The 11167-nt window shown below is 32.7% G+C and overlaps 1 non-coding gene across 1 annotated transcript; it reads left to right on the plus strand.

The window, feature by feature from the left end:
* The first annotated feature begins 10758 nt into the window (after positions 1 to 10758).
* TRNAK-UUU (transfer RNA lysine (anticodon UUU)) lies at positions 10759 to 10830 on the plus strand. The gene has a single exon. It is a non-coding gene; the product is annotated as a tRNA-Lys (tRNA).
* Positions 10831 to 11167: the final 337 nt, after the last annotated feature.

An 11167-nucleotide genomic window follows, 5' to 3' on the forward strand; every position in this document is an offset into this window, starting at 1 on the left:
AATCCATTCGTGAAGGACAAAGAAATTCAGGTATGAAATATATGATCCCTATTGATTTTATTTTGGTGCAGGGATAAAGGAGTTGAATTCTTAATTAATTAGGAAGGACTCACGTATATGTATAGAAAATATTTGGTCATGTTGTAATTACTTTGACTGCTCAGTGATTTTACATGCAGGTGATTGAATTTTTGATTCTAAGCTAATTTAATGTTATATGGCTTGTTATAAGTGAAAGTTTTGTGAATAAACATTAGTTTAAACATAATATGATAATTATGAAGTTAAATAAACAAACGACTTAATGATAATAAATTAATTTGTTGGTTAGTTTCACAGGTAATATAATTTAATGGATTATTAATTAATTTTTTTCATAGTTATATATGTTTCGATAGGACTGGTATAAATTTAAAAATGTGGTCTGAAGATATTATAACGCATTTTGGGAAGTTCTGGAAATGTTAAATAATGACTCTTTATTGATATGTTGGCTTGCGTGCATTGAAAATGACATTAGCTTGCATTTCATGCATTCACGGCATTTCATATAGAATTATGAGTTGATATTGATTATCGAGATTGTTATAATAATATTAATATTATAGGTGACGGAGATCGAGCGGGTGACCAGACTTGAGTGGTCCCATTTGTAGCATATTTTGGGGGAGGTAAGTACCGTATATAAGATACTACGTAATATAACGGTTTTCTAATAAACCGTTGTCTTAAGTATTTTCTTAATGATAAATTATTATAGTATATGATTGGATTGGGGAACTTGATTTTGAATTGATATTTGAGAATATATATATACGTGATATATCATCTGTTATATTGTCGAGATATATTGGAAAGCGTGATTTGAGTTCACATTGATTTTGGAACCGTGATTTGATTGAAAAATGATTTCTTTGAGAAATCCGAGACTTCATTGGATTGACATATGTGTAAGATACGGCCGTATACCGATATTAGGACTATCTACTTTTGGGTCCTGTCACTTGTTATCATTGAGGGTAGGGTGACCGATTCGTAACGATGACGGGCCCACGGTGAGGCCAAAGGTTGCGCACCTAAGCCAAAAGACGTGGTGGCGTATCGTTACTCGTACCTAGGCAAGTTCTAGGGAGCACGTGCCATGAAGATTAACCCATGATAAGCGATTGCGATTTTATTGAGATTTGAAATCGGATTTATATTGTGGTTTACTTAACTTATCATGGGACCGCGTTTTGATGAACTATACTTTGTGAAATTGATATTTTGGAAGTATTCAATATTCTTTCGATCCTTTGATAAATAGATTTGTGATTTCATATATGGTTTCATTTCCTTTTGCTCGATGGGCGAAATTATCTTGAAACTCCTTAAATAACTCACTGAACCTATCATCCACATCCATTTTATTATTGATAGATGTCAAAGATCGTATATCAATCCTCCATTGTGAGTGAACAAAAGATATCGGAAGAACTCCAGCCATCCAATTCATAATTTCATGAGCACAAGGAAGACCCATTGTTGCCGTAAACTGATTTGAACATATAAGGCTCTATTTCCCATCTTTAATCCTTTCATATTGTTTGTATATTGCTTTCATGGCAAAGCTGGATACATTTGTGACAACCTCCTTGAAGAATGAAATTCTATAAGCATGAGAATTCGAAGTCTCTCACTAGCCAGATGAGTTTTTATCTCGTGAAACTCAATTGTGATTGCATGACATATATCGTCTTTCACTTTGCGAAAATCACCAGTGGAAACTTCCAAATGTTGTTTTAACTTGGCATGCGCTCCTTCAACTCTTGAAGAAACACGATTTCCAAAATCTAGGTGTTTTTCTGTCCATGATTTTGCAAACACTCTTTGAATGGAAACCATGTCTTACGAATGTAAGAGAAAGCTTTTCCTTACCCCTTGAATTGTTCTTCTATAAATTTCCAATTACGATCGAAACTACCTTCATAGAAAGACTCTTTCAATCCAGTCCAAGAAGATAAAAATTCTTCCCAACCCTCTTGTGTGTCAAAATGACGCTTGCAATTGGTCAATATATTTTTTTTCTATGTGCCATACACATAATAGACTGACGGTATTCGGAAAGATGATTTGCATAGCATTCATCAATACCAACTCTCTGTCAGAAACTATAACAGATGGTCCACAATCAGCCCCAAGAACTTTCTTAAACATACTTTAAGGCCCAAACATAATCTTCCGCTCTCTCTTTTTCTAGAAATGCAAAACATGAATAGAAAGAGGAGTTAGAGACATGACACTCCAATTATGTCAAGCAAGGGCATGTTGTATCTATTTGTCTTGTATGTGCAGTCCATGATAATGATGTTTGAAAATTCCTTGTCAAAATAATAGAAGTTGGGTGAGAAAAAATAAATGTGTTATGCGACCTTGCTCATGCTTAACATTATATATAAACCCCAACTCCACCGAGTTCTTCAAATAAAACTTGGATCATTGTACAGTCTCCCAAGTTCTCTTTTTGGATTTTGTTTTTTTGGCATTATATATGGTTCTAGGGTTTTCTTGGATATTTGGATTTTATTGCCTAAGTGAGGAAACCATTTGACGTGCAATTCCATAATTTGCCATTTCTTCCACACGTTTCATCTCTTCTTTAGACAAGCAACGACAAGAAGGATGTCCTGACATGTCACCAGAAGCTTCTTGATTGTGTGAAACATCTATAAACTCTAATAACCAAGTATCATCATCATGTTTCCTGCCTATAATTTTAAAAGGACAATCGATTAGGCGACTTGATGAATTCCATTGGAATATTTTTCTTATTTCTATAGGTATTTTCCCTATCACATGCATACATGCTTGTCTTTCTTAGAATTCTGAATAAAAATCGCAAAGTCCCTATCTAAATAAAAATCTCTCACACTGTTAAGAAGTTCTTCTCGAGTTTCAAATACCGTAATTGGCAATTGATTCATCGCTTCTTCCTCCATATACGATACAAAATATGTTCTCAATCTTTTCTGCATTACAAAAATCATTAACTAATTAAATAAGATTGAAATTAAATTATTGTAACAAATAGCTCTAGAACCCTAATTTTTACGTTTACTATGAGAATCGATCACTAAGTAGAAACCCAAAATAGGCAGGGCCGGCCCAAGGGGTAGGCGAACTAGGCCACGGCCTAGGGCCCATCACAAAATTATAAAATAGCATAGAGATAAGGCCCAAAAGAATTAGTTAAAACAATGTCTAGATAGCTAGAATTCGAAAGCTTGATATGAGAAGTTGGGCTTTTTATTAGTGATTGGGCCCATTGTTTATATGTTATTTTCGGCAAGGCTTTCTAGATAAGTTGACAAAATGTCCCTTTAAGTTGATAATTTAGTTTTGCTGTAGAGTGAAACATATCTCCTAAAAAACTAATGAGTAATATGAAAGCAAAAGAATGGCTCGACCTCTTGGAAATCGACGCTCTTACTAAGGCTTTCTCAGGTTCTGTCTTTTTTTTCCTTTTTTTTTTGTGCTCATTTTCTAAATTACTGCTACTATTACTTGTATTTTGTACAATACAGTATGTACAGTAGTTTTTCATACAACTGTACTCAATTAGTAGTTGGGATTTTTTAAAATTTTAATCTAATAAAAAAGATAAAACACAAAATATAAGAAGATTATTATTGTTAAGAAATGGGGATTTATGCTATCAAAATAAATCTTCAAAAATAAAATAAAAAAGACTAATATTCTTAGGAAATAATTTTTTGTCTTTTTAATATTTTTGTTCTTTTTTTTTTTTTAACTTTTGTATGTATATACTTAATTTCTTTTAACAAATTAATTAATAAATCTCTATTTTTTACCTTCACCAACGTTAATTATATATCCAAAAAAGAATTAAATAAATTAACGAATGGACGTAAAAAAATATCGATAAGACCTCATTTATACTTTTGCCTAAAGCCTCAAAAGTGGTTACGACCCTGAAAATAGCTTAAACAAAAGTAGCTATTTAAGAAAATCAAAAACTAGAAAGCGGAAGAGATTCCATACCTGATGCCTCCCAAATTTAGTAAATTTCACATGCTTTTGGCTGCACAGCGGTTTTCAGTTCGAGTTTTGAGTCTTTCTTAGAATTCCAAGCTTCACATTTGTGGCGTGAACAATTGTTAGCTTGCTGGACGTATTAGAAATATTATAGTGCAATTCTTATAGTTCTACTTTGTTTTAATTAGTTCTTTCTACGTGTCTATAAATAGACACGCTATTGTATTGTTTTAAACAATTAATAATAATCAGAAGAATTATTAAGCTAATAACAAAAACAAAAGCAATTTTATTTTATCCCAAACTTTAATTAATTAGCGGATGGAGACGGGGTAGAATAGGAAGAAATTGCCATAACTTCAGTTTGAGCGTGTATCAGCCTATATCTAAGCGTGGATTTTCCACTTCCCAAATTAAACATATTAAGATGAAAATAATAATTGTTGGAATTTATGATCACACGTGTATATTAATTATACATAAGTTGTCGTCTAATCATATCGCCTATAATTTGTGATCGATTATGGTTATTTATATATAGACTACGGAAATATATACGTGTAATTGTATGAGCCTTATATATATAGATATCCAAATGGACATTATGGTTAATGGACCTATAATGACTCTTGAATAATTATCTGGTTGTGGTCCCTGAGTGAACACAATATAAACATAAGACACAAGAAAAGAAACTAACGGTACTTTTCTTTTCCTTCTTCTCTGCTCCATAAAGAGAACATCTAGATTTGTGTATGACTTAGAAGAACATAACCTCATCATCAAGTTTCGCTTCCCGCTACTCTAATGAATTAAGGTTAATGTTCTTCTTACTATTATCATAATCTAATTGGTATATGTGATTGATCCAGATAGATATACATGTTGTTAGGTTTCATTCTTGTAGAAACAATTATTTTGTATTCTAACAAGTGGTACCAGAACCTTCACATAAATTGTGTATTTCGTATGAAATGATTTCCAGATTTCGTTCGGTTCGAACAATATTCTTTAGTGATTTCGTTGGTTTTTATTTTTCTTATTGAATTCAATTGCAAATCGATTTGTTTTATTAGAGTTACTGTACAAATCATTGGATGCAATTTAAAGAAAAAGGGAAAATTATTGGAAGAAATCGTTTCATTCTCGCGATGTCATGTACAAATGGACTAATCGACAATTTTTTTTTTTTGTTGGGCATCAAAGAAAGGATTGTTGGCAGGCAATCGTGTTTTTTTGTCTTCATTGAGTTTTGAAAACAAGTTATTTGTTGCCATATAGTTACTCCATCAATTCAAGTTTCTTTGCATGTTGGTGATGATCCATGCGAGTGCCATTGAAATGTCTCTGGTTTTTGTCTTGCATACAAGGAATTGCCTCGATATTTTTTTTTATGTCAAGGATTGAATTGATCATGCTGTTGATGATTAATTGTTTTTTTGTCTCATCTGTATATAATTAAATGTAATGTTTGCTGCCTGATTCACATATTCTGATTCAGTGATGAAGATGAGAAGAGAAGAGAATAGTAATTTTTTTTAAAATTGTTTCTTTTATGTCAAATGCTCTTTGTATTGCTATTTGGTCAGGCATTTTTTTTTCTTCGACTTCTTAATCCATTCAAATAGTAAAAGTAGGACTGCTTTCAGCCAGGCACAAATTTTAGAAATCATTTAAATGCTTTTTGGTATTATGACAGAGACTTTGTATTTTTTCTTTATGATGGTTTTATCAAAATTCATCTATTGCATAATACTAAGACTAAGTAATATTTAAAAATATAAAAGTAATTTTTTTTGTCAAGCTTTAATTTTGTCATTTCAAATTATTCATTCTCATGTCTGTCATTTTGAATCATTTGATTGAGTCAATATGTTGCAAAAATAACATCTATTGAGTAAGAAATATTGATTTGAAATGTATTGGTTTAATTCGTCTATGCGAAATAATCGGCCCAAAGAAAGATTTGGCCAGATAAAGGGTAATTTAATATTTATCTATGCACAATAATCGGTCCAAAGGAAGGTTAATGTGGTCAGATAAAAGATAATATTTAGATATGTGAAACATCTAAGTAGAACATGCTGATAATGTGTCGGTCCAAAGAAAGACACATTGTTAGGCCCTTTTTGGTTTCAATATCTTTACTATGACCAAGAATAGCATTTACTAGTTGTTATTTTTGTCCAAAGACTAAATAATGATGTTGTACTAGGTATCTTGAAAAGCCTGATGTATATGTATGTTTGATAATTTATATTATCTATCTTGTGCATACGTTCTTTTATTGACTTCATATTGATCGTGGATTATTATATTTTATTGTTGTTGTTTTGCTCTCATGTAGTATCATTAATTTCTGCAAATATGAGTAACATGCCCGTGCTTAACGGCACAAGTTTCAAGAAATGGGAAGAGCACATTATGGTAGTGCTTGATTGCATGGATCTTGACTATGCATTCAGATTTGAGCGTCCCGCAGCTCTGACCGATAATGTTACTACGAATCAGAGAACTACATATGAGAAGTGGGAACGCTCAAACCGCACGAGTCTAATGATCATGAGACACTCAATTCCGGGAATCCATAAGGGGCGGAATTCCTAATGATGGTGATGCTAAGGTTTCCTTAAGAAATAAAAACATCTTCTCATGAAAAATCTGCCAACAAGAAAAAGAAAAAGGAGTAATAGTAAAGAAATTACAGGCTTTGGGAAAGTGACTGTTGCAAAGAAAACTCATAATTTAGTTTTCAAATGTTTTCATTGCAATAAGACAAGTCATATGAAGGCCCAATGCCCTAAGTATGCCGAATGGCGTGCTAAAGAGGGTATGCTTCTCAACTTTGTTTGTTCAGAAGTTAATTTGACTATAGTACTAAGTGAGATTCGGTGGATGGATATAGATGCTACCGCCCACATTAGTGTTGCTATGCAGGATTGTCTGAGCTTCCGAAAGCCAACTGATGATGAAAGATTAATCTATGTAGGAAATGTCAATAAGTTGTTCAAGCAATTGGTCATTTTAGAATATTGAATGTATGATATTGTCACCAAAGTGATTTTATTTGTCCTTTTAAAGGATGAAATTGCATGTTAACTTAGGATTAAACATGATCCGCCCGAAACAAGTTCTATGTTTCATCTTATTTTAATAAAATATTGGTACTGAAAACATGTGAGTGTCATTCTGTTAAACATGTAAGCATTTCATTAACCCAAAGGAGAATTAAATGCTTGTCATGTTATTGATTTTCAATGATTCATCACCACATCAAAATATCAATTACAAGTTGTTACTTGTCCAAAGATAAATAATCAATGGAGTGACGTATATTTTAAGACAGACTAAAGTTGATTATTAGTAATTTCATTATCATTCAGATTATATAGTTTAAGCATGTTAACTATTATTTTTCGAGGGATTTTAAGTTTTATGATTCCTCATCCAGATCCTTTTTCGAGATAGATAATGCAAAATTCATTGAGGATGTTGATTACTTTGGGGGTGATTGATACCTCCTGTTTTAGTTCAAGTTAAGATGCCAGAAGTACCGGTTCGAAGATCCAACAGAGAAAGGAGAAATACAATATCAGATGATTATGTTGTATATCTCAATGAACATGAATTTGACATTGGGATGACCGAGGATCTTATATCCTTTAGTCAAGTCAAATCATGTTCAAACTCTGATAAATGGATTGATGCCATGAATGAAGAGATGAAATCTATGACAACCAATGGCGTTTGGGATCTTGTTGAGTTGCCAAAAGGTGCAAGGCCGATTGGTTACATCAAATGGACGTTAAAATTACGTTTCTCAATGGAAACATTGAAGAAACAATATACATGGTGCAACTAGGGAACTTTGTGTCTGAGGACTCAAAGTACCTAGTGTGTAAACTTAAGAAGTCCATTTATGGTTTAAAGCAATCATCTTGTCAATGGATACGAAAAATTTGATCAGGTGATTACCTCTTTTGGTTTTAAGAAAAACACCATTGATCAATGCATATATCTCAAGCTCAATGGGAGAAAATTTATCATCTTGGTCTTGTATGTAGATGATATTCTACTTGCAAGCAATGATATAGGCTTGTTACATGAAACCAAGTTTCTATCCAGTAATTTTAAAATGAAAGATATCTTGATAATGTGTCCTTTGTCTAAGGCATACAAATCCATTGAGATCGCATAAATGGTATGTTTGGATTGTCACAGAGGGCTTATATTGATAAGATTCTTCGGCGTTATGGCATGGAAAATTGTGCATCGGGTGAACGTCTGTGTCAAAGGGTGATAAATTTAGCTTGAAACCATGTCCTGAATTGGACATAGAGATAAAGGAGATGGAGAAAATCCCTTATGCTTCGACAATAGGGAGTCTCATGTATGCACAATTATGTACGCGTCCTGATATAGCAGATGTTGAGCAGATATAGAAAACCCGGGTATGGATCATTGGAAAGCAGTCAAACGGGTTTTGAGATACTTACAAAGAACAAAAGACTATATGCTCACATATACAGTGATTTCGATCATTCTGGATGCTTGGACAACAAGAGATCCACCTCATGTTATGTCTTTATGATGGTTGGAAGAGCTATTTCATGGAAAAGTACTAAGCAATCACTTATAGCTACTTCTACCGGGGGAGGCATAATTTATAGCTTGCTTTGAAGCATCCAATCATGGTATATGGTTGTGGAACTTTATCACCGGATTGCAAGTGGTTGACTTCTTACAGAAACGACTATTAATTTATTGTGATAATGAAGCCGCTGAACTATATGCAAAGAACAATCGAAACTCGTCGAAATCGAAGCATATCGACATTAAGTTTTTGGTTGTGAAAGAAAGAGTTCAAAATCGTGAGGTGTCTATAGAACACACCAATACAAACTCCAATATTGCAGATCCACTCACCAAGGGTTTGCCACCTTCTGTGTTTCTCAAGCATGTGGTTAATAGGGATGTTTTAGGACTTAAAGACATGTCAACTTCAGTGGGAGTTTATTTGATTTATTCCATATTTTAGTGACACTTTACATTTTCAGTTTTTTATGGGTTATAAGTTTTTGTAGACAAACTTTTCTTATGAATTTGAATAAATTTCATGGTTATTTGAGATTTTGAACATACGGCTTGCTTTCTAGTGCAGTCTAGCATTTGGTTAGAAAGTATTTTTCGAGACTATTTAAGTCATTAAGTTGGAAATAGGCATGACTTTGATCACAATGCATGTAATTTTTGTGCTACACATCCATACTTGATCTATGTCATTGATTATGTTAGCATTGTGGCCATTGTTCGGTATAGTCACACTGGTTAACGAATGTCGCCTTGATCCTTCGCTAGTATAATTAATGGACCAGATTGTTTTGGCATATTTCTGCGTAAGATGGAAAATTTTATACGCACTTTAGTTTTGCATAATATCTGGAAACATATGTGACCCAAGTGGGAGATTGTTGGAATTTATGGGTCACACGTGTATATTAATTATACATAAGTTGTCGTCTAATCATATTGCATATAATTTGTGATCGATTATGGTTATTTATATAGGCTACAGAAATATATACGTGTAACGGTATGGGCCTTATATGTGTAGAAACCCAAATGAACATTATGGTTAATGGACCCATAATGGCCCATGAATAATTATCTAGTTGTGGTCCCTGAGTCAACATAATATAAACATAAGACACAGAAAAAGAAACTAACGGTACTTTTCTTTTCCCTCTTCTCTGCTCTATAAAGAGAACATCTAGATTTTGTGTATGACTTAGAAGAACACAACCCCATCATCAAGTTTCGCGTCCGCTACTCTAATGAATTAAGGTTAGTATTCTTCTTATTATTATCATTGTCTAATTGGTCTATGTGATTGATTCCGATAGATATACATGTTATTAGGTTTAATTCTTGTCGAAACAATTATTATGTTGTTCTAATAGTAACTTGACCAATATAACATTAACAAGCATTAGCATATGATCGATGTATATACAATGTAAAAATATGTTGAAAAAGTTGGTAGTCAATCTAATTTAGACCAAATATTATATGAGATCCGTTCATTATTTTGTCCAAAAAGTTATTCAAATACGTTCTATGTATGTTGCATATGAATATAATATAATCACTTAAATTATGTGTTTAATAAGTTATTTAATATATACATAAAGTACAAAATATACATTAACTTATAATTGAAAATCACGTGTTCGTTTTACTTTAAATTTATCAAATTTATATATACTTTGAACAAATCCAATATATTTATCTTTGCATCCAATATAGGATCTAGGAAGTAGAAAATTATAGCTCGAAATTTTACATTTATTATTCATACATTTAGATGTTTTGCATTTGAAAATATTAATTAATGAACCATCTCGTGTTCCATTTTCACCTCCGACTTTATTTTCTAACATTAGATAGATTGATTCATGTTTTTTCTAACGGATCCAATCTTCTCCAACAAGATCAAGTTGGTCTATCTTTCTTTCCTCTTTACAACGTTACTTCGAGTTTTTTTTTTTTTTTTTTGTTTTTTGAGGTTAGTTCGAAAAATTGATAACATAAACAATGGGTAATCTTCATTCCGTAAGATTGGTAAAAGGGCCAATTTCAGTGTCACAAGGCCCATTCAAAGTGTTACGGGCTTTCAATTGGACCACAAAATATTTACAGATAGAATTGTTATTGTTCAACCTAGCCGACTTAGCTCAGTGGTAGAGCGCGTGACTTTTAATCCCGTGGTCGTGGGTTCGATCCCCACAGTCGGCGAATTTTATATTTTTTCCCCTTTTAATCCACGTTGGCAGAACAACTTCCTCACCTACGTACGGATATATATTTATATATATTCGAGTTGGAAATTTTGTCTACATACACATAAGGCCATCACAAACGATAGTTTTTCACATCATACAAATACAAGCTATACATAATATTCCTGACAAGTAAATTGATAGAAATGGACACTTCCAAGAGTTTGATGACCATCAAGTCGAAAATCTTCATTGATAATGCATTTTCAAGCGTCAATGTCGGTTTATGTGCTCGCCATATATTGCAAATTCCCGCCATTCCCTACAATTCCAATTCCAATTTTTCCTAACCC

Source organism: Rutidosis leptorrhynchoides, unplaced genomic scaffold (genome assembly GCF_046630445.1).
Source record: "Rutidosis leptorrhynchoides isolate AG116_Rl617_1_P2 unplaced genomic scaffold, CSIRO_AGI_Rlap_v1 contig34, whole genome shotgun sequence".
Classification (NCBI taxonomy): Eukaryota; Viridiplantae; Streptophyta; class Magnoliopsida; order Asterales; family Asteraceae; genus Rutidosis; species Rutidosis leptorrhynchoides.